This window comes from Ascaphus truei, chromosome 3, assembly GCF_040206685.1.
Source record: "Ascaphus truei isolate aAscTru1 chromosome 3, aAscTru1.hap1, whole genome shotgun sequence".
NCBI lineage: Eukaryota > Metazoa > Chordata > Amphibia > Anura > Ascaphidae > Ascaphus > Ascaphus truei.
Window position 1 is genome coordinate 170,638,395 of NC_134485.1, and position 27,160 is coordinate 170,665,554.

Below are 27,160 nucleotides of genomic sequence, written 5' to 3' on the forward strand. Positions count from 1 at the left end.
GTAGCTTCGAAAAACGCTTAGGTTAAGTTTCAGAGTTGCTTCTAATGTACCAAAGCTGGACTTAGACATAATTTCACTCTCACAACATTATGGCTGGTTGGAGACAGTCCGAACCACAAGTACCGGGTCCATGGTTCTGGGCGTATACTGGGGGGACGGGGACGACTCCCATTAACCCCTGACTTTACCGGGGATACAATGCCTTTCTGGTCTGTGCTGAAGCAGGGCATTCTGGCAGCCAAGTGGCTTGACCTTTATTAGTGAGCCTGGTTACCCCCTCTCAGATCCACAGACTTAGAAATCGCCAGCTCATATACAGTGCATAAAATATATTTATATATATACCCTTATACACCATTTTAATAAAAAATATCACAAAATTCTTCTAAGTCCCTCGGGAAGAGTGAAAGACGCGCACGTTCATTTTCAGAGCTCCTAGACCTTCCTACAGTATAAGAAGTTAGCCAAAAAGTAGCTTCAAAAAACGCTTAGGTTACGTTTCAGAGTTGCTTCTAATGTACCAAAGTTGGACTTAGACATAATTTCACTCTCACAACAAGATGGCTGGTTGGAGACAATCCGAACCACAAGTACCGGGTCCATGGTTCTGGGCGTATACTGGGGGGACGGGGACGACTCCCATTAACCCCTGACTATACCGGGGATACGCTTATCACAATGCCTTTCTGGTCTGTGCTGAAGCAGGGCATTCTGGCAGCCAAGTGGCTTGACCTTTATTAGTGAGCCTGGTTACCCCCTCTCGGAACCACAGACTTAGAAATCGCCAGCTCATATACAGTGCATAAAATATATTTATATATATACCCTTATACACCATTTTAATAAAAAATATCACAAAATTCTTCTAAGCCCCTCGGGAAGAGTGAAAGACGCGCACGTTCATTTTCAGAGCTCCTAGACCTTCCTATAAGAAGTTAGCCAAAAAGTAGCTTCGAAAAACGCTTAGGTTAAGTTTCAGAGTTGCTTCTAATGTACCAAAGATGGACTTAGACATAATTTCACTCTCACAACATTATGGCTGGTTGGAGACAGTCCAAACAAAAAGTACCGGGTCCATGGTTCTGGGCGTATACTGGGGGGACGGGGACGACTCCCATTAACCCCTGACTATACCGGGGATACGCTTATCACAATGCCTTTCTGGTCTGTGCTGAAGCAGGGCATTCTGGCAGCCAAGTGGCTTGACCTTTATTAGTGAGCCTGGTTACCCCCTCTCGGAACCACAGACTTAGAAATCGCCAGCTCATATACAGTGCATAAAATATATTTATATATATATACCCTTATACACCATTTTAATAAAAAATATCACAAAATTCTTCTAAGTCCCTCGGGAAGAGTGAAAGACGCGCACATTCATTTTCAGAGCTCCTAGACCTTCCTATAAGAAGTTAGCCAAAAAGTAGCTTCGAAAAACGCTTAGGTTAAGTTTCAGAGTTGCTTCTAATGTACCAAAGCTGGACTTAGACATAATTTCACTCTCACAACATTATGGCTGGTTGGAGACAGTCCGAACCACAAGTACCGGGTCCATGGTTCTGGGCGTATACTGGGGGGACGGGGACGACTCCCATTAACCCCTGACTTTACCGGGGATACAATGCCTTTCTGGTCTGTGCTGAAGCAGGGCATTCTGGCAGCCAAGTGGCTTGACCTTTATTAGTGAGCCTGGTTACCCCCTCTCGGAACCACAGACTTAGAAATCGCCAGCTCATATACAGTGCATAAAATATATTTATATATATACCCTTATACACCATTTTAATAAAAAATATCACAAAATTCTTCTAAGTCCCTCGGGAAGAGTGAAAGACGCGCACGTTCATTTTCAGAGCTCCTAGACCTTCCTATTAGAAGTTAGCCAAAAAGTAGCTTCGAAAAACGCTTAGGTTAAGTTTCAGAGTTGCTTCTAATGTACCAAAGCTGGACTTAGACATAATTTCACTCTCACAACATTATGGCTGGTTGGAGACAGTACGAACCACAAGTACCGGGTCCATGGTTCTGGGCGTATACTGGGGGGACGGGGACGACTCCCATTAACCCCTGACTTTACCGGGGATACAATGCCTTTCTGGTCTGTGCTGAAGCAGGGCATTCTGGCAGCCAAGTGGCTTGACCTTTATTAGTGAGCCTGGTTACCCCCTCTCGGATCCACAGACTTAGAAATCGCCAGCTCATATACAGTGCATAAAATATATTTATATATATACCCTTATACACCATTTTAATAAAAAATATCACAAAATTCTTCTAAGTCCCTCGGGAAGAGTGAAAGACGCGCACGTTCATTTTCAGAGCTCCTAGACCTTCCTACAGTATAAGAAGTTAGCCAAAAAGTAGCTTCAAAAAACGCTTAGGTTACGTTTCAGAGTTGCTTCTAATGTACCAAAGTTGGACTTAGACATAATTTCACTCTCACAACAAGATGGCTGGTTGGAGACAATCCGAACCACAAGTACCGGGTCCATGGTTCTGGGCGTATACTGGGGGGACGGGGACGACTCCCATTAACCCCTGACTATACCGGGGATACGCTTATCACAATGCCTTTCTGGTCTGTGCTGAAGCAGGGCATTCTGGCAGCCAAGTGGCTTGACCTTTATTAGTGAGCCTGGTTACCCCCTCTCGGAACCACAGACTTAGAAATCGCCAGCTCATATACAGTGCATAAAATATATTTATATATATACCCTTATACACCATTTTAATAAAAAATATCACAAAATTCTTCTAAGTCCCTCGGGAAGAGTGAAAGACGCGCACGTTCATTTTCAGAGCTCCTAGACCTTCCTATAAGAAGTTAGCCAAAAAGTAGCTTCGAAAAACGCTTAGGTTAAGTTTCAGAGTTGCTTCTAATGTACCAAAGATGGACTTAGACATAATTTCACTCTCACAACATTATGGCTGGTTGGAGACAGTCCAAACAAAAAGTACCGGGTCCATGGTTCTGGGCGTATACTGGGGGGACGGGGACGACTCCCATTAACCCCTGACTATACCGGGGATACGCTTATCACAATGCCTTTCTGGTCTGTGCTGAAGCAGGGCATTCTGGCAGCCAAGTGGCTTGACCTTTATTAGTGAGCCTGGTTACCCCCTCTCGGAACCACAGACTTAGAAATCGCCAGCTCATATACAGTGCATAAAATATATTTATATATATATACCCTTATACACCATTTTAATAAAAAATATCACAAAATTCTTCTAAGTCCCTCGGGAAGAGTGAAAGACGCGCACGTTCATTTTCAGAGCTCCTAGACCTTCCTATAAGAAGTTAGCCAAAAAGTAGCTTCGAAAAACGCTTAGGTTAAGTTTCAGAGTTGCTTCTAATGTACCAAAGCTGGACTTAGACATAATATCACTCTCACAACATTATGGCTGGTTGGAGACAGTTCGAACCACAAGTACCGGGTCCATGGTTCTGGGCGTATACTGGGGGGACGGGGACGACTCCCATTAACCCCTGACTTTACCGGGGATACAATGCCTTTCTGGTCTGTGCTGAAGCAGGGCATTCTGGCAGCCAAGTGGCTTGACCTTTATTAGTGAGCCTGGTTACCCCCTCTCGGATCCACAGACTTAGAAATCGCCAGCTCATATACAGTGCATAAAATATATTTATATATATACCCTTATACACCATTTTAATAAAAAATATCACAAAATTCTTCTAAGTCCCTCGGGAAGAGTGAAAGACGCGCACGTTCATTTTCAGAGCTCCTAGACCTTCCTACAGTATAAGAAGTTAGCCAAAAAGTAGCTTCAAAAAACGCTTAGGTTACGTTTCAGAGTTGCTTCTAATGTACCAAAGTTGGACTTAGACATAATTTCACTCTCACAACAAGATGGCTGGTTGGAGACAATCCGAACCACAAGTACCGGGTCCATGGTTCTGGGCGTATACTGGGGGGACGGGGACGACTCCCATTAACCCCTGACTATACCGGGGATACGCTTATCACAATGCCTTTCTGGTCTGTGCTGAAGCAGGGCATTCTGGCAGCCAAGTGGCTTGACCTTTATTAGTGAGCCTGGTTACCCCCTCTCGGAACCACAGACTTAGAAATCGCCAGCTCATATACAGTGCATAAAATATATTTATATATATACCCTTATACACCATTTTAATAAAAAATATCACAAAATTCTTCTAAGTCCCTCGGGAAGAGTGAAAGACGCGCACGTTCATTTTCAGAGCTCCTAGACCTTCCTATAAGAAGTTAGCCAAAAAGTAGCTTCGAAAAACGCTTAGGTTAAGTTTCAGAGTTGCTTCTAATGTACCAAAGATGGACTTAGACATAATTTCACTCTCACAACATTATGGCTGGTTGGAGACAGTCCAAACAAAAAGTACCGGGTCCATGGTTCTGGGCGTATACTGGGGGGACGGGGACGACTCCCATTAACCCCTGACTATACCGGGGATACGCTTATCACAATGCCTTTCTGGTCTGTGCTGAAGCAGGGCATTCTGGCAGCCAAGTGGCTTGACCTTTATTAGTGAGCCTGGTTACCCCCTCTCGGAACCACAGACTTAGAAATCGCCAGCTCATATACAGTGCATAAAATATATTTATATATATATACCCTTACTGTATACACCATTTTAATAAAAAATATCACAAAATTCTTCTAAGTCCCTCGGGAAGAGTGAAAGACGCGCACGTTCATTTTCAGAGCTCCTAGACCTTCCTATAAGAAGTTAGCCAAAAAGTAGCTTCGAAAAACGCTTAGGTTAAGTTTCAGAGTTGCTTCTAATGTACCAAAGCTGGACTTAGACATAATTTCACTCTCACAACAAGATGGCTGGTTGGAGACAATCCGAACCACAAGTACCGGGTCCATGGTTCTGGGCGTATACTGGGGGGACGGGGACGACTCCCATTAACCCCTGACTATACCGGGGATACGCTTATCACAATGCCTTTCTGGTCTGTGCTGAAGCAGGGCATTCTGGCAGCCAAGTGGCTTGACCTTTATTAGTGAGCCTGGTTACCCCCTCTCGGAACCACAGACTTAGAAATCGCCAGCTCATATACAGTGCATAAAATATATTTATATATATACCCTTATACACCATTTTAATAAAAAATATCACAAAATTCTTCTAAGTCCCTCGGGAAGAGTGAAAGACGCGCACGTTCATTTTCAGAGCTCCTAGACCTTCCTATAAGAAGTTAGCCAAAAAGTAGCTTCGAAAAACGCTTAGGTTAAGTTTCAGAGTTGCTTCTAATGTACCAAAGATGGACTTAGACATAATTTCACTCTCACAACATTATGGCTGGTTGGAGACAGTCCAAACAAAAAGTACCGGGTCCATGGTTCTGGGCGTATACTGGGGGGACGGGGACGACTCCCATTAACCCCTGACTATACCGGGGATACGCTTATCACAATGCCTTTCTGGTCTGTGCTGAAGCAGGGCATTCTGGCAGCCAAGTGGCTTGACCTTTATTAGTGAGCCTGGTTACCCCCTCTCGGAACCACAGACTTAGAAATCGCCAGCTCATATACAGTGCATAAAATATATTTATATATATATACCCTTATACACCATTTTAATAAAAAATATCACAAAATTCTTCTATGTCCCTCGGGAAGAGTGAAAGACGCGCACGTTCATTTTCAGAGCTCCTAGACCTTCCTATAAGAAGTTAGCCAAAAAGTAGCTTCGAAAAACGCTTAGGTTAAGTTTCAGAGTTGCTTCTAATGTACCAAAGCTGGACTTAGACATAATTTCACTCTCACAACATTATGGCTGGTTGGAGACAGTCCGAACCACAAGTACCGGGTCCATGGTTCTGGGCGTATACTGGGGGGACGGGGACGACTCCCATTAACCCCTGACTTTACCGGGGATACAATGCCTTTCTGGTCTGTGCTGAAGCAGGGCATTCTGGCAGCCAAGTGGCTTGACCTTTATTAGTGAGCCTGGTTACCCCCTCTCGGATCCACAGACTTAGAAATCGCCAGCTCATATACAGTGCATAAAATATATTTATATATATACCCTTATACACCATTTTAATAAAAAATATCACAAAATTCTTCTAAGTCCCTCGGGAAGAGTGAAAGACGCGCACGTTCATTTTCAGAGCTCCTAGACCTTCCTACAGTATAAGAAGTTAGCCAAAAAGTAGCTTCAAAAAACGCTTAGGTTACGTTTCAGAGTTGCTTCTAATGTACCAAAGTTGGACTTAGACATAATTTCACTCTCACAACAAGATGGCTGGTTGGAGACAATCCGAACCACAAGTACCGGGTCCATGGTTCTGGGCGTATACTGGGGGGACGGGGACGACTCCCATTAACCCCTGACTATACCGGGGATACGCTTATCACAATGCCTTTCTGGTCTGTGCTGAAGCAGGGCATTCTGGCAGCCAAGTGGCTTGACCTTTATTAGTGAGCCTGGTTACCCCCTCTCGGAACCACAGACTTAGAAATCGCCAGCTCATATACAGTGCATAAAATATATTTATATATATACCCTTATACACCATTTTAATAAAAAATATCACAAAATTCTTCTAAGTCCCTCGGGAAGAGTGAAAGACGCGCACGTTCATTTTCAGAGCTCCTAGTCCTTCCTATAAGAAGTTAGCCAAAAAGTAGCTTCGAAAAACGCTTAGGTTAAGTTTCAGAGTTGCTTCTAATGTACCAAAGATGGACTTAGACATAATTTCACTCTCACAACATTATGGCTGGTTGGAGACAGTCCAAACAAAAAGTACCGGGTCCATGGTTCTGGGCGTATACTGGGGGGACGGGGACGACTCCCATTAACCCCTGACTATACCGGGGATACGCTTATCACAATGCCTTTCTGGTCTGTGCTGAAGCAGGGCATTCTGGCAGCCAAGTGGCTTGACCTTTATTAGTGAGCCTGGTTACCCCCTCTCGGAACCACAGACTTAGAAATCGCCAGCTCATATACAGTGCATAAAATATATTTATATATATATACCCTTACTGTATACACCATTTTAATAAAAAATATCACAAAATTCTTCTAAGTCCCTCGGGAAGAGTGAAAGACGCGCACGTTCATTTTCAGAGCTCCTAGACCTTCCTATAAGAAGTTAGCCAAAAAGTAGCTTCGAAAAACGCTTAGGTTAAGTTTCAGAGTTGCTTCTAATGTACCAAAGCTGGACTTAGACATAATTTCACTCTCACAACATTATGGCTGGTTGGAGACAGTCCGAACCACAAGTACCGGGTCCATGGTTCTGGGCGTATACTGGGGGGACGGGGACGACTCCCATTAACCCCTGACTTTACCGGGGATACAATGCCTTTCTGGTCTGTGCTGAAGCAGGGCATTCTGGCAGCCAAGTGGCTTGACATTTATTAGTGAGCCTGGTTACCCCCTCTCGGAACCACAGACTTAGAAATCGCCAGCTCATATACAGTGCATAAAATATATTTATATATATACCCTTATACACCATTTTAATAAAAAATATCACAAAATTCTTCTAAGTCCCTCGGGAAGAGTGAAAGACGCGCACGTTCATTTTCAGAGCTCCTAGACCTTCCTATAAGAAGTTAGCCAAAAAGTAGCTTCGAAAAACGCTTAGGTTAAGTTTCAGAGTTGCTTCTAATGTACCAAAGCTGGACTTAGACATAATTTCACTCTCACAACATTATGGCTGGTTGGAGACAGTCCGAACCACAAGTACCGGGTCCATGGTTCTGGGCGTATACTGGGGGGACGGGGACGACTCCCATTAACCCCTGACTTTACCGGGGATACAATGCCTTTCTGGTCTGTGCTGAAGCAGGGCATTCTGGCAGCCAAGTGGCTTGACATTTATTAGTGAGCCTGGTTACCCCCTCTCGGAACCACAGACTTAGAAATCGCCAGCTCATATACAGTGCATAAAATATATTTATATATATACCCTTATACACCATTTTAATAAAAAATATCACAAAATTCTTCTAAGTCCCTCGGGAAGAGTGAAAGACGCGCACGTTCATTTTCAGAGCTCCTAGACCTTCCTATAAGAAGTTAGCCAAAAAGTAGCTTCGAAAAACGCTTAGGTTAAGTTTCAGAGTTGCTTCTAATGTACCAAAGCTGGACTTAGACATAATTTCACTCTCACAACATTATGGCTGGTTGGAGACAGTCCGAACCACAAGTACCGGGTCCATGGTTCTGGGCGTATACTGGGGGGACGGGGACGACTCCCATTAACCCCTGACTATACCGGGGATACGCTTATCACAATGCCTTTCTGGTCTGTGCTGAAGCAGGGCATTCTGGCAGCCAAGTGGCTTGACCTTTATTAGTGAGCCTGGTTACCCCCTCTCGGAACCACAGACTTAGAAATCGCCAGCTCATATACAGTGCATAAAATATATTTATATATATATACCCTTATACACCATTTTAATAAAAAATATCACAAAATTCTTCTATGTCCCTCGGGAAGAGTGAAAGACGCGCACGTTCATTTTCAGAGCTCCTAGACCTTCCTATAAGAAGTTAGCCAAAAAGTAGCTTCGAAAAACGCTTAGGTAAAGTTTCAGAGTTGCTTCTAATGTACCAAAGCTGGACTTAGACATAATTTCACTCTCACAACATTATGGCTGGTTGGAGACAGTCCGAACCACAAGTACCGGGTCCATGGTTCTGGGCGTATACTGGGGGGACGGGGACGACTCCCATTAACCCCTGACTTTACCGGGGATACAATGCCTTTCTGGTCTGTGCTGAAGCAGGGCATTCTGGCAGCCAAGTGGCTTGACATTTATTAGTGAGCCTGGTTACCCCCTCTCGGAACCACAGACTTAGAAATCGCCAGCTCATATACAGTGCATAAAATATATTTATATATATACCCTTATACACCATTTTAATAAAAAATATCACAAAATTCTTCTAAGTCCCTCGGGAAGAGTGAAAGACGCGCACGTTCATTTTCAGAGCTCCTAGACCTTCCTATAAGAAGTTAGCCAAAAAGTAGCTTCGAAAAACGCTTAGGTTAAGTTTCAGAGTTGCTTCTAATGTACCAAAGCTGGACTTAGACATAATTTCACTCTCACAACATTATGGCTGGTTGGAGACAGTCCGAACCACAAGTACCGGGTCCATGGTTCTGGGCGTATACTGGGGGGACGGGGACGACTCCCATTAACCCCTGACTTTACCGGGGATACAATGCCTTTCTGGTTTGCGCTGAAGCAGGGCATTCTGGCAGCCAAGTGGCTTGACCTTTATTAGTGAGCCTGGTTACCCCCTCTCGGAACCACAGACTTAGAAATCGCCAGCTCATATACAGTGCATAAAATATATTTATATATATACCCTTATACACCATTTTAATAAAAAATATCACAAAATTCTTCTAAGTCCCTCGGGAAGAGTGAAAGACGCGCACGTTCATTTTCAGAGCTCCTAGACCTTCCTATAAGAAGTTAGCCAAAAAGTATCTTCGAAAAACGCTTAGGTTAAGTTTCAGAGTTGCTTCTAATGTACCAAAGCTGGACTTAGACATAATTTCACTCTCACAACATTATGGCTGGTTGGAGACAGTCCGAACCACAAGTACCGGGTCCATGGTTCTGGGCGTATACTGGGGGGACGGGGACGACTCCCATTAACCCCTGACTTTACCGGGGATACAATGCCTTTCTGGTCTGTGCTGAAGCAGGGCATTCTGGCAGCCAAGTGGCCTGACCTTTATTAGTGAGCCTGGTTACCCCCTCTCGGAACCACAGACTTAGAAATCGCCAGCTCATATACAGTGCATAAAATATATTTATATATATACCCTTATACACCATTTTAATAAAAAATATCACAAAATTCTTCTAAGTCCCTCGGGAAGAGTGAAAGACGCGCACGTTCATTTTCAGAGCTCCTAGACCTTCCTATAAGAAGTTAGCCAAAAAGTAGCTTCGAAAAACGCTTAGGTTAAGTTTCAGAGTTGCTTCTAATGTACCAAAGATGGAATTAGACATAATTTCACTCTCACAACATTATGGCTGGTTGGAGGCAGTCCGAACCACAAGTACCGGGTCCATGGTTCTGGGCGTATACTGGGGGGACGGGGACGACTCCCATTAACCCCTGACTATACCGGGGATACGCTTATCACAATGCCTTTCTGGTCTGTGCTGAAGCAGGGCATTCTGGCAGCCAAGTGGCTTGACCTTTATTAGTGAGCCTGGTTACCCCCTCTCGGAACCACAGACTTAGAAATCGCCAGCTCATATACAGTGCATAAAATATATTTATATATATACCCTTATACACCATTTTAATAAAAAATATCACAAAATTCTTCTAAGTCCCTCGGGAAGAGTGAAAGACGCGCACGTTCATTTTCAGAGCTCCTAGACCTTCCTATAAGAAGTTAGCCAAAAAGTAGCTTCGAAAAACGCTTAGGTTAAGTTTCAGAGTTGCTTCTAAAGATGGACTTAGACATAATTTCACTCTCACAACAAGATGGCTGGTTGGAGACAATCTGAACCACAAGTACCGGGTCCATGGTTCTGGGCGTATACTGGGGGGACGGGGACGACTCCCATTAACCCCTGACTTTACCGGGGATACAATGCCTTTCTGGTCTGTGCTGAAGCAGGGCATTCTGGCAGCCAAGTGGCTTGACCTTTATTAGTGAGCCTGGTTACCCCCTCTCGGATCCACAGACTTAGAAATCGCCAGCTCATATAGAGTGCATAAAATATATTTATATATATACCCTTATACACCATTTTAATAAAAAATATCACAAAATTCTTCTAAGTCCCTGGGGAAGAGTGAAAGACGCGCACGTTCATTTTCAGAGCTCCTAGACCTTCCTACAGTATAAGAAGTTAGCCAAAAAGTAGCTTCAAAAAATGCTTAGGTTACGTTTCAGAGTTGCTTCTAATGTACCAAAGTTGGACTTAGACATAATTTCACTCTCACAACAAGATGGCTGGTTGGAGACAATCCGAACCACATGTACCGGGTCCATGGTTCTGGGCGTATACTGGGGGGACGGGGACGACTCCCATTAACCCCTGACTATACCGGGGATACGCTTATCACAATGCCTTTCTGGTCTGTGCTGAAGCAGGGCATTCTGGCAGCCAAGTGGCTTGACCTTTATTAGTGAGCCTGGTTACCCCCTCTCGGAACCACAGACTTAGAAATCGCCAGCTCATATACAGTGCATAAAATATATTTATATATATACCCTTATACACCATTTTAATAAAAAATATCACAAAATTCTTCTAAGTCCCTCGGGAAGAGTGAAAGACGCGCACGTTCATTTTCAGAGCTCCTAGACCTTCCTATAAGAAGTTAGCCAAAAAGTAGCTTCGAAAAACGCTTAGGTTAAGTTTCAGAGTTGCTTCTAATGTACCAAAGATGGACTTAGACATAATTTCACTCTCACAACATTATGGCTGGTTGGAGACAGTCTAAACAAAAAGTACCGGGTCCATGGTTCTGGGCGTATACTGGGGGGACGGGGACGACTCCCATTAACCCCTGACTATACCGGGGATACGCTTATCACAATGCCTTTCTGGTCTGTGCTGAAGCAGGGCATTCTGGCAGCCAAGTGGCTTGACCTTTATTAGTGAGCCTGGTTACCCCCTCTCGGAACCACAGACTTAGAAATCGCCAGCTCATATACAGTGCATAAAATATATTTATATATATATACCCTTACTGTATACACCATTTTAATAAAAAATATCACAAAATTCTTCTAAGTCCCTCGAGAAGAGTGAAAGACGCGCACGTTCATTTTCAGAGCTCCTAGACCTTCCTATTAGAAGTTAGCCAAAAAGTAGCTTCGAAAAACGCTTAGGTTAAGTTTCAGAGTTGCTTCTAATGTACCAAAGCTGGACTTAGACATAATTTCACTCTCACAACATTATGGCTGGTTGGAGACAGTCCGAACCACAAGTACCGGGTCCATGGTTCTGGGCGTATACTGGGGGGACGGGGACGACTCCCATTAACCCCTGACTTTACCGGGGATACAATGCCTTTCTGGTCTGTGCTGAAGCAGGGCATTCTGGCAGCCAAGTGGCTTGACATTTATTAGTGAGCCTGGTTACCCCCTCTCGGAACCACAGACTTAGAAATCGCCAGCTCATACACAGTGCATAAAATATATTTATATATATACCCTTATACACCATTTTAATAAAAAATATCACAAAATTCTTCTAAGTCCCTCGGGAAGAGTGAAAGACGCGCACGTTCATTTTCAGAGCTCCTAGACCTTCCTATAAGAAGTTAGCCAAAAAGTAGCTTCGAAAAACGCTTAGGTTAAGTTTCAGAGTTGCTTCTAATGTACCAAAGCTGGACTTAGACATAATTTCACTCTCACAACATTATGGCTGGTTGGAGACAGTCCGAACCACAAGTACCGGGTCCATGGTTCTGGGCGTATACTGGGGGGACGGGGACGACTCCCATTAACCCCTGACTATACCGGGGATACGCTTATCACAATGCCTTTCTGGTCTGTGCTGAAGCAGGGCATTCTGGCAGCCAAGTGGCTTGACCTTTATTAGTGAGCCTGGTTACCCCCTCTCGGAACCACAGACTTAGAAATCGCCAGCTCATATACAGTGCATAAAATATATTTATATATATATACCCTTATACACCATTTTAATAAAAAATATCACAAAATTCTTCTATGTCCCTCGGGAAGAGTGACAGACGCGCACGTTCATTTTCAGAGCTCCTAGACCTTCCTATAAGAAGTTAGCCAAAAAGTAGCTTCGAAAAACGCTTAGGTTAAGTTTCAGAGTTGCTTCTAATGTACCAAAGATGGACTTAGACATAATTTCACTCTCACAACATTATGGCTGGTTGGAGACAGTCCAAACAAAAAGTACCGGGTCCATGGTTCTGGGCGTATACTGGGGGGACGGGGACGACTCCCATTAACCCCTGACTATACCGGGGATACGCTTATCACAATGCCTTTCTGGTCTGTGCTGAAGCAGGGCATTCTGGCAGCCAAGTGGCTTGACCTTTATTAGTGAGCCTGGTTACCCCCTCTCGGAACCACAGACTTAGAAATCGCCAGCTCATATACAGTGCATAAAATATATTTATATATATATACCCTTACTGTATACACCATTTTAATAAAAAATATCACAAAATTCTTCTAAGTCCCTCGGGAAGAGTGAAAGACGCGCACGTTCATTTTCAGAGCTCCTAGACCTTCCTATAAGAAGTTAGCCAAAAAGTAGCTTCGAAAAACGCTTAGGTTAAGTTTCAGAGTTGCTTCTAATGTACCAAAGCTGGACTTAGACATAATTTCACTCTCACAACATTATGGCTGGTTGGAGACAGTCCGAACCACAAGTACCGGGTCCATGGTTCTGGGCGTATACTGGGGGGACGGGGACGACTCCCATTAACCCCTGACTTTACCGGGGATACAATGCCTTTCTGGTCTGTGCTGAAGCAGGGCATTCTGGCAGCCAAGTGGCTTGACATTTATTAGTGAGCCTGGTTACCCCCTCTCGGAACCACAGACTTAGAAATCGCCAGCTCATACACAGTGCATAAAATATATTTATATATATACCCTTATACACCATTTTAATAAAAAATATCACAAAATTCTTCTAAGTCCCTCGGGAAGAGTGAAAGACGCGCACGTTCATTTTCAGAGCTCCTAGACCTTCCTATAAGAAGTTAGCCAAAAAGTAGCTTCGAAAAACGCTTAGGTTAAGTTTCAGAGTTGCTTCTAATGTACCAAAGCTGGACTTAGACATAATTTCACTCTCACAACATTATGGCTGGTTGGAGACAGTCCGAACCACAAGTACCGGGTCCATGGTTCTGGGCGTATACTGGGGGGACGGGGACGACTCCCATTAACCCCTGACTATACCGGGGATACGCTTATCACAATGCCTTTCTGGTCTGTGCTGAAGCAGGGCATTCTGGCAGCCAAGTGGCTTGACCTTTATTAGTGAGCCTGGTTACCCCCTCTCGGAACCACAGACTTAGAAATCGCCAGCTCATATACAGTGCATAAAATATATTTATATATATATACCCTTATACACCATTTTAATAAAAAATATCACAAAATTCTTCTATGTCCCTCGGGAAGAGTGACAGACGCGCACGTTCATTTTCAGAGCTCCTAGACCTTCCTATAAGAAGTTAGCCAAAAAGTAGCTTCGAAAAACGCTTAGGTTAAGTTTCAGAGTTGCTTCTAATGTACCAAAGATGGACTTAGACATAATTTCACTCTCACAACATTATGGCTGGTTGGAGACAGTCCAAACAAAAAGTACCGGGTCCATGGTTCTGGGCGTATACTGGGGGGACGGGGACGACTCCCATTAACCCCTGACTATACCGGGGATACGCTTATCACAATGCCTTTCTGGTCTGTGCTGAAGCAGGGCATTCTGGCAGCCAAGTGGCTTGACCTTTATTAGTGAGCCTGGTTACCCCCTCTCGGAACCACAGACTTAGAAATCGCCAGCTCATATACAGTGCATAAAATATATTTATATATATATACCCTTACTGTATACACCATTTTAATAAAAAATATCACAAAATTCTTCTAAGTCCCTCGGGAAGAGTGAAAGACGCGCACGTTCATTTTCAGAGCTCCTAGACCTTCCTATAAGAAGTTAGCCAAAAAGTAGCTTCGAAAAACGCTTAGGTTAAGTTTCAGAGTTGCTTCTAATGTACCAAAGCTGGACTTAGACATAATTTCACTCTCACAACATTATGGCTGGTTGGAGACAGTCCGAACCACAAGTACCGGGTCCATGGTTCTGGGCGTATACTGGGGGGACGGGGACGACTCCCATTAACCCCTGACTTTACCGGGGATACAATGCCTTTCTGGTCTGTGCTGAAGCAGGGCATTCTGGCAGCCAAGTGGCTTGACATTTATTAGTGAGCCTGGTTACCCCCTCTCGGAACCACAGACTTAGAAATCGCCAGCTCATACACAGTGCATAAAATATATTTATATATATACCCTTATACACCATTTTAATAAAAAATATCACAAAATTCTTCTAAGTCCCTCGGGAAGAGTGAAAGACGCGCACGTTCATTTTCAGAGCTCCTAGACCTTCCTATAAGAAGTTAGCCAAAAAGTAGCTTCGAAAAACGCTTAGGTTAAGTTTCAGAGTTGCTTCTAATGTACCAAAGCTGGACTTAGACATAATTTCACTCTCACAACATTATGGCTGGTTGGAGACAGTCCGAACCACAAGTACCGGGTCCATGGTTCTGGGCGTATACTGGGGGGACGGGGACGACTCCCATTAACCCCTGACTTTACCGGGGATACAATGCCTTTCTGGTCTGTGCTGAAGCAGGGCATTCTGGCAGCCAAGTGGCCTGACCTTTATTAGTGAGCCTGGTTACCCCCTCTCGGAACCAGAGACTTAGAAATCGCCAGCTCATATACAGTGCATAAAATATATTTATATATATACCCTTATACACCATTTTAATAAAAAATATCACAAAATTCTTCTAAGTCCCTCGGGAAGAGTGAAAGACGCGCACGTTCTATTTTCAGAGCTCCTAGACCTTCCTATAAGAAGTTAGCCAAAAAGTAGCTTCGAAAAACGCTTAGGTTAAGTTTCAGAGTTGCTTCTAATGTACCAAAGCTGGACTTAGACATAATTTCACTCTCACAACATTATGGCTGGTTGGAGACAGTCCGAACCACAAGTACCGGGTCCATGGTTCTGGGCGTATACTGGGGGGACGGGGACGACTCCCATTAACCCCTGACTATACCGGGGATACGCTTATCACAATGCCTTTCTGGTCTGTGCTGAAGCAGGGCATTCTGGCAGCCAAGTGGCTTGACCTTTATTAGTGAGCCTGGTTACCCCCTCTCGGAACCACAGACTTAGAAATCGCCAGCTCATATACAGTGCATAAAATATATTTATATATATATACCCTTATACACCATTTTAATAAAAAATATCACAAAATTCTTCTATGTCCCTCGGGAAGAGTGACAGACGCGCACGTTCATTTTCAGAGCTCCTAGACCTTCCTATAAGAAGTTAGCCAAAAAGTAGCTTCGAAAAACGCTTAGGTTAAGTTTCAGAGTTGCTTCTAATGTACCAAAGATGGACTTAGACATAATTTCACTCTCACAACATTATGGCTGGTTGGAGACAGTCCAAACAAAAAGTACCGGGTCCATGGTTCTGGGCGTATACTGGGGGGACGGGGACGACTCCCATTAACCCCTGACTATACCGGGGATACGCTTATCACAATGCCTTTCTGGTCTGTGCTGAAGCAGGGCATTCTGGCAGCCAAGTGGCTTGACCTTTATTAGTGAGCCTGGTTACCCCCTCTCGGAACCACAGACTTAGAAATCGCCAGCTCATATACAGTGCATAAAATATATTTATATATATATACCCTTACTGTATACACCATTTTAATAAAAAATATCACAAAATTCTTCTAAGTCCCTCGGGAAGAGTGAAAGACGCGCACGTTCATTTTCAGAGCTCCTAGACCTTCCTATAAGAAGTTAGCCAAAAAGTAGCTTCGAAAAACGCTTAGGTTAAGTTTCAGAGTTGCTTCTAATGTACCAAAGCTGGACTTAGACATAATTTCACTCTCACAACATTATGGCTGGTTGGAGACAGTCCGAACCACAAGTACCGGGTCCATGGTTCTGGGCGTATACTGGGGGGACGGGGACGACTCCCATTAACCCCTGACTTTACCGGGGATACAATGCCTTTCTGGTCTGTGCTGAAGCAGGGCATTCTGGCAGCCAAGTGGCTTGACATTTATTAGTGAGCCTGGTTACCCCCTCTCGGAACCACAGACTTAGAAATCGCCAGCTCATACACAGTGCATAAAATATATTTATATATATACCCTTATACACCATTTTAATAAAAAATATCACAAAATTCTTCTAAGTCCCTCGGGAAGAGTGAAAGACGCGCACGTTCATTTTCAGAGCTCCTAGACCTTCCTATAAGAAGTTAGCCAAAAAGTAGCTTCGAAAAACGCTTAGGTTAAGTTTCAGAGTTGCTTCTAATGTACCAAAGCTGGACTTAGACATAATTTCACTCTCACAACATTATGGCTGGTTGGAGACAGTCCGAACCACAAGTACCGGGTCCATGGTTCTGGGCGTATACTGGGGGGACGGGGACGACTCCCATTAACCCCTGACTATACCGGGGATACGCTTATCACAATGCCTTTCTGGTCTGTGCTGAAGCAGGGCATTCTGGCAGCCAAGTGGCTTGACCTTTATTAGTGAGCCTGGTTACCCCCTCTCGGAACCACAGACTTAGAAATCGCCAGCTCATATACAGTGCATAAAATATATTTATATATATATACCCTTATACACCATTTTAATAAAAAATATCACAAAATTCTTCTATGTCCCTCGGGAAGAGTGACAGACGCGCAGGTTCATTTTCAGAGCTCCTAGACCTTCCTATAAGAAGTTAGCCAAAAAGTAGCTTCGAAAAACGCTTAGGTTAAGTTTCAGAGTTGCTTCTAATGTACCAAAGATGGACTTAGACATAATTTCACTCTCACAACATTATGGCTGGTTGGAGACAGTCCAAACAAAAAGTACCGGGTCCATGGTTCTGGGCGTATACTGGGGGGACGGGGACGACTCCCATTAACCCCTGACTATACCGGGGATACGCTTATCACAATGCCTTTCTGGTCTGTGCTGAAGCAGGGCATTCTGGCAGCCAAGTGGCTTGACCTTTATTAGTGAGCCTGGTTACCCCCTCTCGGAACCACAGACTTAGAAATCGCCAGCTCATATACAGTGCATAAAATATATTTATATATATATACCCTTACTGTATACACCATTTTAATAAAAAATATCACAAAATTCTTCTAAGTCCCTCGGGAAGAGTGAAAGACGCGCACGTTCATTTTCAGAGCTCCTAGACCTTCCTATAAGAAGTTAGCCAAAAAGTAGCTTCGAAAAACGCTTAGGTTAAGTTTCAGAGTTGCTTCTAATGTACCAAAGCTGGACTTAGACATAATTTCACTCTCACAACATTATGGCTGGTTGGAGACAGTCCGAACCACAAGTACCGGGTCCATGGTTCTGGGCGTATACTGGGGGGACGGGGACGACTCCCATTAACCCCTGACTTTACCGGGGATACAATGCCTTTCTGGTCTGTGCTGAAGCAGGGCATTCTGGCAGCCAAGTGGCTTGACATTTATTAGTGAGCCTGGTTACCCCCTCTCGGAACCACAGACTTAGAAATCGCCAGCTCATATACAGTGCATAAAATATATTTATATATATACCCTTATACACCATTTTAATAAAAAATATCACAAAATTCTTCTAAGTCCCTCGGGAAGAGTGAAAGACGCGCACGTTCATTTTCAGAGCTCCTAGACCTTCCTATAAGAAGTTAGCCAAAAAGTAGCTTCGAAAAACGCTTAGGTTAAGTTTCAGAGTTGCTTCTAATGTACCAAAGCTGGACTTAGACATAATTTCACTCTCACAACATTATGGCTGGTTGGAGACAGTCCGAACCACAAGTACCGGGTCCATGGTTCTGGGCGTATACTGGGGGGACGGGGACGACTCCCATTAACCCCTGACTTTACCGGGGATACAATGCCTTTCTGGTCTGTGCTGAAGCAGGGCATTCTGGCAGCCAAGTGGCTTGACCTTTATTAGTGAGCCTGGTTACCCCCTCTCGGAACCACAGACTTAGAAATCGCCAGCTCATATACAGTGCATAAAATATATTTATATATATATACCCTTATACACCATTTTAATAAAAAATATCACAAAATTCTTCTATGTCCCTCGGGAAGAGTGAAAGACGCGCACGTTCATTTTCAGAGCTCCTAGACCTTCCTATAAGAAGTTAGCCAAAAAGTAGCTTCGAAAAACGCTTAGGTTAAGTTTCAGAGTTGCTTCTAATGTACCAAAGCTGGACTTAGACATAATTTCACTCTCACAACATTATGGCTGGTTGGAGACAGTCCGAACCACAAGTACCGGGTCCATGGTTCTGGGCGTATACTGGGGGGACGGGGACGACTCCCATTAACCCCTGACTTTACCGGGGATACAATGCCTTTCTGGTCTGTGCTGAAGCAGGGCATTCTGGCAGCCAAGTGGCTTGACCTTTATTAGTGAGCCTGGTTACCCCCTCTCGGAACCACAGACTTAGAAATCGCCAGCTCATATACAGTGCATAAAATATATTTATATATATACCCTTATACACCATTTTAATAAAAAATATCACAAAATTCTTCTAAGTCCCTCGGGAAGAGTGAAAGACGCGCACGTTCATTTTCAGAGCTCCTAGACCTTCCTACAGTATAAGAAGTTAGCCAAAAAGTAGCTTCAAAAAACGCTTAGGTTACGTTTCAGAGTTGCTTCTAATGTACCAAAGTTGGACTTAGACATAATTTCACTCTCACAACAAGATGGCTGGTTGGAGACAATCCGAACCACATGTACCGGGTCCATGGTTCTGGGCGTATACTGGGGGGACGGGGACGACTCCCATTAACCCCTGACTATACCGGGGATACGCTTATCACAATGCCTTTCTGGTATGTGCTGAAGCAGGGCATTCTGGCAGCCAAGTGGCTTGACCTTTATTAGTGAGCCTGGTTACCCCCTCTCGGAACCACAGACTTAGAAATCGCCAGCTCATACACAGTGCATAAAATATATTTATATATATACCCTTATACACCATTTTAATAAAAAATATCACAAAATTCTTCTAAGTCCCTCGGGAAGAGTGAAAGACGCGCACGTTCATTTTCAGAGCTCCTAGACCTTCCTATAAGAAGTTAGCCAAAAAGTAGCTTCGAAAAACGCTTAGGTTAAGTTTCAGAGTTGCTTCTAATGTACCAAAGATGGACTTAGACATAATTTCTCTCTCACAACATTATGGCTGGTTGGAGACAGTCCAAACAAAAAGTACCGGGTCCATGGTTCTGGGCGTATACTGGGGGGACGGGGACGACTCCCATTAACCCCTGACTATACCGGGGATACGCTTATCACAATGCCTTTCTGGTCTGTGCTGAAGCAGGGCATTCTGGCAGCCAAGTGGCTTGACCTTTATTAGTGAGCCTGGTTACCCCCTCTCGGAACCACAGACTTAGAAATCGCCAGCTCATATACAGTGCATAAAATATATTTATATATATATACCCTTACTGTATACACCATTTTAATAAAAAATATCACAAAATTCTTCTAAGTCCCTCGAGAAGAGTGAAAGACGCGCACGTTCATTTTCAGAGCTCCTACTGTAGACCTTCCTATAAGAAGTTAGCCAAAAAGTAGCTTCGAAAAACGCTTAGGTTAAGTTTCAGAGTTGCTTCTAATGTACCAAAGCTGGACTTAGACATAATTTCACTCTCACAACATTATGGCTGGTTGGAGACAGTCCGAACCACAAGTACCGGGTCCATGGTTCTGGGCGTATACTGGGGGGACGGGGACGACTCCCATTAACCCCTGACTTTACCGGGGATACAATGCCTTTCTGGTCTGTGCTGAAGCAGGGCATTCTGGCAGCCAAGTGGCTTGACATTTATTAGTGAGCCTGGTTACCCCCTCTCGGAACCACAGACTTAGAAATCGCCAGCTCATATACAGTGCATAAAATATATTTATATATATACCCTTATACACCATTTTAATAAAAAATATCACAAAATTCTTCTAAGTCCCTCGGGAAGAGTGAAAGACGCGCACGTTCATTTTCAGAGCTCCTAGACCTTCCTATAAGAAGTTAGCCAAAAAGTAGCTTCGAAAAACGCTTAGGTTAAGTTTCAGAGTTGCTTCTAATGTACCAAAGCTGGACTTAGACATAATTTCACTCTCACAACATTATGGCTGGTTGGAGACAGTCCGAACCACAAGTACCGGGTCCATGGTTCTGGGCGTATACTGGGGGGACGGGGACGACTCCCATTAACCCCTGACTATACCGGGGATACGCTTATCACAATGCCTTTCTGGTCTGTGCTGAAGCAGGGCATTCTGGCAGCCAAGTGGCTTGACCTTTATTAGTGAGCCTGGTTACCCCCTCTCGGAACCACAGACTTAGTAATCGCCAGCTCATATACAGTGCATAAAATATATTTATATATACTGTATATACCCTTATACACCATTTTAATAAAAAATATCACAAAATTCTTCTATGTCCCTCGGGAAGAGTGAAAGACGCGCACGTTCATTTTCAGAGCTCCTAGACCTTCCTATAAGAAGTTAGCCAAAAAGTAGCTTCGAAAAACGCTTAGGTTAAGTTTCAGAGTTGCTTCTAATGTACCAAAGCTGGACTTAGACATAATTTCACTCTCACAACATTATGGCTGGTTGGAGAAAGTCCGAACCACAAGTATCGGGTCCATGGTTCTGGGCGTATACTGGGGGGACGGGGACGACTCCCATTAACCCCTGACTTTACCGGGGATACAATGCCTTTCTGGTTTGCGCTGAAGCAGGGCATTCTGGCAGCCAAGTGGCTTGACCTTTATTAGTGAGCCTGGTTACCCCCTCTCGGAACCACAGACTTAGAAATCGCCAGCTCATATACAGTGCATAAAATATATTTATATATATACCCTTATACACCATTTTAATAAAAAATATCACAAAATTCTTCTATGTCCCTCGGGAAGAGTGAAAGACGCGCACGTTCATTTTCAGAGCTCCTAGACCTTCCTATAAGAAGTTAGCCAAAAAGTAGCTTCGAAAAACGCTTAGGTTAAGTTTCAGAGTTGCTTCTAATGTACCAAAGCTGGACTTAGACATAATTTCACTCTCACAACATTATGGCTGGTTGGAGAAAGTCCGAACCACAAGTACCGGGTCCATGGTTCTGGGCGTATACTGGGGGGACGGGGACGACTCCCATTAACCCCTGACTTTACCGGGGATACAATGCCTTTCTGGTTTGCGCTGAAGCAGGGCATTCTGGCAGCCAAGTGGCTTGACCTTTATTAGTGAGCCTGGTTACCCCCTCTCGGAACCACAGACTTAGAAATCGCCAGCTCATATACAGTGCATAAAATATATTTATATATATACCCTTATACACCATTTTAATAAAAAATATCACAAAATTCTTCTAAGTCCCTCGGGAAGAGTGAAAGACGCGCACGTTCATTTTCAGAGCTCCTAGACCTTCCTATAAGAAGTTAGCCAAAAAGTATCTTCGAAAAACGCTTAGGTAAAGTTTCAGAGTTGCTTCTAATGTACCAAAGCTGGACTTAGACATAATTTCACTCTCACAACATTATGGCTGGTTGGAGACAGTCCGAACCACAAGTACCGGGTCCATGGTTCTGGGCGTATACTGGGGGGACGGGGACGACTCCCATTAACCCCTGACTTTACCGGGGATACAATGCCTTTCTGGTCTGTGCTGAAGCAGGGCATTCTGGCAGCCAAGTGGCCTGACCTTTATTAGTGAGCCTGGTTACCCCCTCTCGGAACCACAGACTTAGAAATCGCCAGCTCATATACAGTGCATAAAATATATTTATATATATACCCTTATACACCATTTTAATAAAAAATATCACAAAATTCTTCTAAGTCCCTCGGGAAGAGTGAAAGACGCGCACGTTCATTTTCAGAGCTCCTAGACCTTCCTACAGTATAAGAAGTTAGCCAAAAAGTAGCTTCAAAAAACGCTTAGGTTACGTTTCAGAGTTGCTTCTAATGTACCAAAGTTGGACTTAGACATAATTTCACTCTCACAACAAGATGGCTGGTTGGAGACAATCCGAACCACATGTACCGGGTCCATGGTTCTGGGCGTATACTGGGGGGACGGGGACGACTCCCATTAACCCCTGACTATACCGGGGATACGCTTATCACAATGCCTTTCTGGTCTGTGCTGAAGCAGGGCATTCTGGCAGCCAAGTGGCTTGACCTTTATTAGTGAGCCTGGTTACCCCCTCTCGGAACCACAGACTTAGAAATCGCCAGCTCATACACAGTGCATAAAATATATTTATATATATACCCTTATACACCATTTTAATAAAAAATATCACAAAATTCTTCTAAGTCCCTCGGGAAGAGTGAAAGACGCGCACGTTCATTTTCAGAGCTCCTAGACCTTCCTATAAGAAGTTAGCCAAAAAGTAGCTTCGAAAAACGCTTAGGTTAAGTTTCAGAGTTGCTTCTAATGTACTGTACCAAAGATGGAATTAGACACAATTTCACTCTCACAACATTATGGCTGGTTGGAGGCAGTCCGAACCACAAGTACCGGGTCCATGGTTCTGGGCGTATACTGGGGGGACGGGGACGACTCCCATTAACCCCTGACTTTACCGGGGATACAATGCCTTTCTGGTCTGTGTTGAAGCAGGGCATTCTGGCAGCCAAGTGGCTTGACATTTATTAGTGAGCCTGGTTACCCCCTCTCGGAACCACAGACTTAGAAATCGCCAGCTCATATACAGTGCATAAAATATATTTATATATATACCCTTATACACCATTTTAATAAAAAATATCACAAAATTCTTCTAAGTCCCTCGGGAAGAGTGAAAGACGTGCACGTTCATTTTCAGAGCTCCTAGACCTTCCTATAAGAAGTTAGCCAAAAAGTAGCTTCGAAAAACGCTTAGGTTAAGTTTCAGAGTTGCTTCTAATGTACCAAAGCTGGACTTAGACATAATTTCACTCTCACAACATTATGGCTGGTTGGAGACAGTCCGAACCACAAGTACCGGGTCCATGGTTCTGGCCGTATACTGGGGGGACGGGGACGACTCCCATTAACCCCTGACTTTACCGGGGATACAATGCCTTTCTGGTTTGCGCTGAAGCAGGGCATTCTGGCAGCCAAGTGGCTTGACCTTTATTAGTGAGCCTGGTTACCCCCTCTCGGAACCACAGACTTAGAAATCGCCAGCTCATATACAGTGCATAAAATATATTTATATATATACCCTTATACACCATTTTAATAAAAAATATCACAAAATTCTTCTAAGTCCCTCGGAAAGAGTGAAAGACGCGCACGTTCATTTTCAGAGCTCCTAGACCTTCCTATAAGAAGTTAGCCAAAAAGTAGCTTCGAAAAACGCTTAGGTTAAGTTTCAGAGTTGCTTCTAATGTACCAAAGCTGGACTTAGACATAATTTCACTCTCACAACATTATGGCTGGTTGGAGACAGTCCGAACCACAAGTACCGGGTCCATGGTTCTGGGCGTATACTGGGGGGACGGGGACGACTCCCATTAACCCCTGACTATGCCGGGGATACGCTTATCACAATGCCTTTCTGGTCTGTGCTGAAGCAGGGCATTCTGGCAGCCAAGTGGCTTGACCTTTATTAGTGAGCCTGGTTACCCCCTCTCGGAACCACAGACTTAGAAATCGCCAGCTCATATACAGTGCATAAAATATATTTATATATACCCTTATACAGTACACCATTTTAATAAAAAATATCACAAAATTCTTCTAAGTCCCTCGGGAAGAGTGAAAGACGCGCACGTTCATTTTCAGAGCTCCTAGACCTTCCTATAAGAAGTTAGCCAAAAAGTAGCTTCGAAAAACGCTTAGGTTAAGTTTCAGAGTTGCTTCTAATGTACCAAAGATGGACTTAGACATAATTTCACTCTCACAACATTATGGCTGGTTGGAGACAGTCCGAACCACAAGTACCGGGTCCATGGTTCTGGGCGTATACTGGGGGGACGGGGACGACTCCCATTAACCCCTGACTTTACCGGGGATACAATGCCTTTCTGGTCTGTGCTGAAGCAGGGCATTCTGGCAGCCAAGTGGCTTGACATTTATTAGTGAGCCTGGTTACCCCCTCTCGGAACCACAGACTTAGAAATCGCCAGCTCATATACAGTGCATAAAATATATTTATATATATACCCTTATACACCATTTTAATAAAAAATATCACAAAATTCTTCTAAGTCCCTCGGGAAGAGGGAAAGACGCGCACGTTCATTTTCAGAGCTCCTAGACCTTCCTATAAGAAGTTAGCCAAAAAGTAGCTTCGAAAAACGCTTAGGTTAAGTTTCAGAGTTGCTTCTAATGTACCAAAGCTGGACTTAGACATAATTTCACTCTCACAACATTATGGCTGGTTGGAGACAGTCCGAACCACAAGTACCGGGTCCATGGTTCTGGGCGTATACTGGGGGGACGGGGACGACTCCCATTAACCCCTGACTTTACCGGGGATACAATGCCTTTCTGGTCTGTGCTGAAGCAGGGCATTCTGGCAGCCAAGTGGCTTGACATTTATTAGTGAGCCTGGTTACCCCCTCTCGGAACCACAGACTTAGAAATCGCCAGCTCATATACAGTGCATAAAATATATTTATATATATACCCTTATACACCATTTTAATAAAAAATATCACAAAATTCTTCTAAGTCCCTCGGGAAGAGTGAAAGACGCGCACGTTCATTTTCAGAGCTCCTAGACCTTCCTATAAGAAGTTAGCCAAAAAGTAGCTTCGAAAAACGCTTAGGTTAAGTTTCAGAGTTGCTTCTAATGTACCAAAGCTGGACTTAGACATAATTTCACTCTCACAACATTATGGCTGGTTGGAGAAAGTCCGAACCACAAGTACCGGGTCCATGGTTCTGGGCGTATACTGGGGGGACGGGGACGACTCCCATTAACCCCTGACTTTACCGGGGATACAATGCCTTTCTGGTTTGCGCTGAAGCAGGGCATTCTGGCAGCCAAGTGGCTTGACCTTTATTAGTGAGCCTGGTTACCCCCTCTCGGAACCACAGACTTAGAAATCGCCAGCTCATATACACTGGCGACACACTTTATTCGAGCTTGGCTAGTCCCACGAATTCGGGTATACCCGGGTGTATTGAGGTTTGTGACTGTTTTCTGCCCGAGTACATTGAGTTATTTTCCAAGCAGGGATTGAAGCATTTTATTCCCGCTGGCTGCAATACTGCACAGTATATATATATAAACTGCATTACAATTCATGAATTTATGCCATCTGGTAGACACGCAAATTATTGCAGCCTATTAAATCCTAATCATTATCATTTAACAGATCAGCCGCCCATCAGCCAGGCATGAACCCAGGCTGGGAAGGCAAATGCAACGGGGCTTGTCAGAGGTTAGGAGTGGCGCATTCCAGGTATCTGCCAGGTACATACCGGGTATTTGCTCGAATAAAGTGTGTCGGTGCAGTACAGTGCATAAAATATATTTATATATATACCCTTATACACCATTTTAATAAAAAATATCACAAAATTCTTCTAAGTCCCTCGGGAAGAGTGAAAGACGCGCACGTTCATTTTCAGAGCTCCTAGACCTTCCTATAAGAAGTTAGCCAAAAAGTATCTTCGAAAAACGCTTAGGTAAAGTTTCAGAGTTGCTTCTAATGTACCAAAGCTGGACTTAGACATAATTTCACTCTCACAACATTATGGCTGGTTGGAGACAGTCCGAACCACAAGTACCGGGTCCATGGTTCTGGGCGTATACTGGGGGGACGGGGACGACTCCCATTAACCCCTGACTTTACCGGGGATACAATGCCTTTCTGGTCTGTGCTGAAGCAGGGCATTCTGGCAGCCAAGTGGCCTGACCTTTATTAGTGAGCCTGGTTACCCCCTCTCGGAACCACAGACTTAGAAATCGCCAGCTCATATACAGTGCATAAAATATACTTATATATATACCCTTATACACCATTTTAATAAAAAATATCACAAAATTCTTCTAAGTCCCTCGGGAAGAGTGAAAGACGCGCACGTTCATTTTCAGAGCTCCTAGACCTTCCTATAAGACGTTAGCCAAAAAGTAGCTTCGAAAAACGCTTAGGTTAAGTTTCAGAGTTGCTTCTAATGTACCAAAGATGGAATTAGACACAATTTCACTCTCACAACATTATGGCTGGTTGGAGGCAGTCCGAACCACAAGTACCGGGTCCATGGTTCTGGGCGTATACTGGGGGGACGGGGACGACTCCCATTAACCCCTGACTTTACCGGGGATACAATGCCTTTCTGGTCTGTGTTGAAGCAGGGCATTCTGGCAGCCAAGTGGCTTGACATTTATTAGTGAGCCTGGTTACCCCCTCTCGGAACCACAGACTTAGAA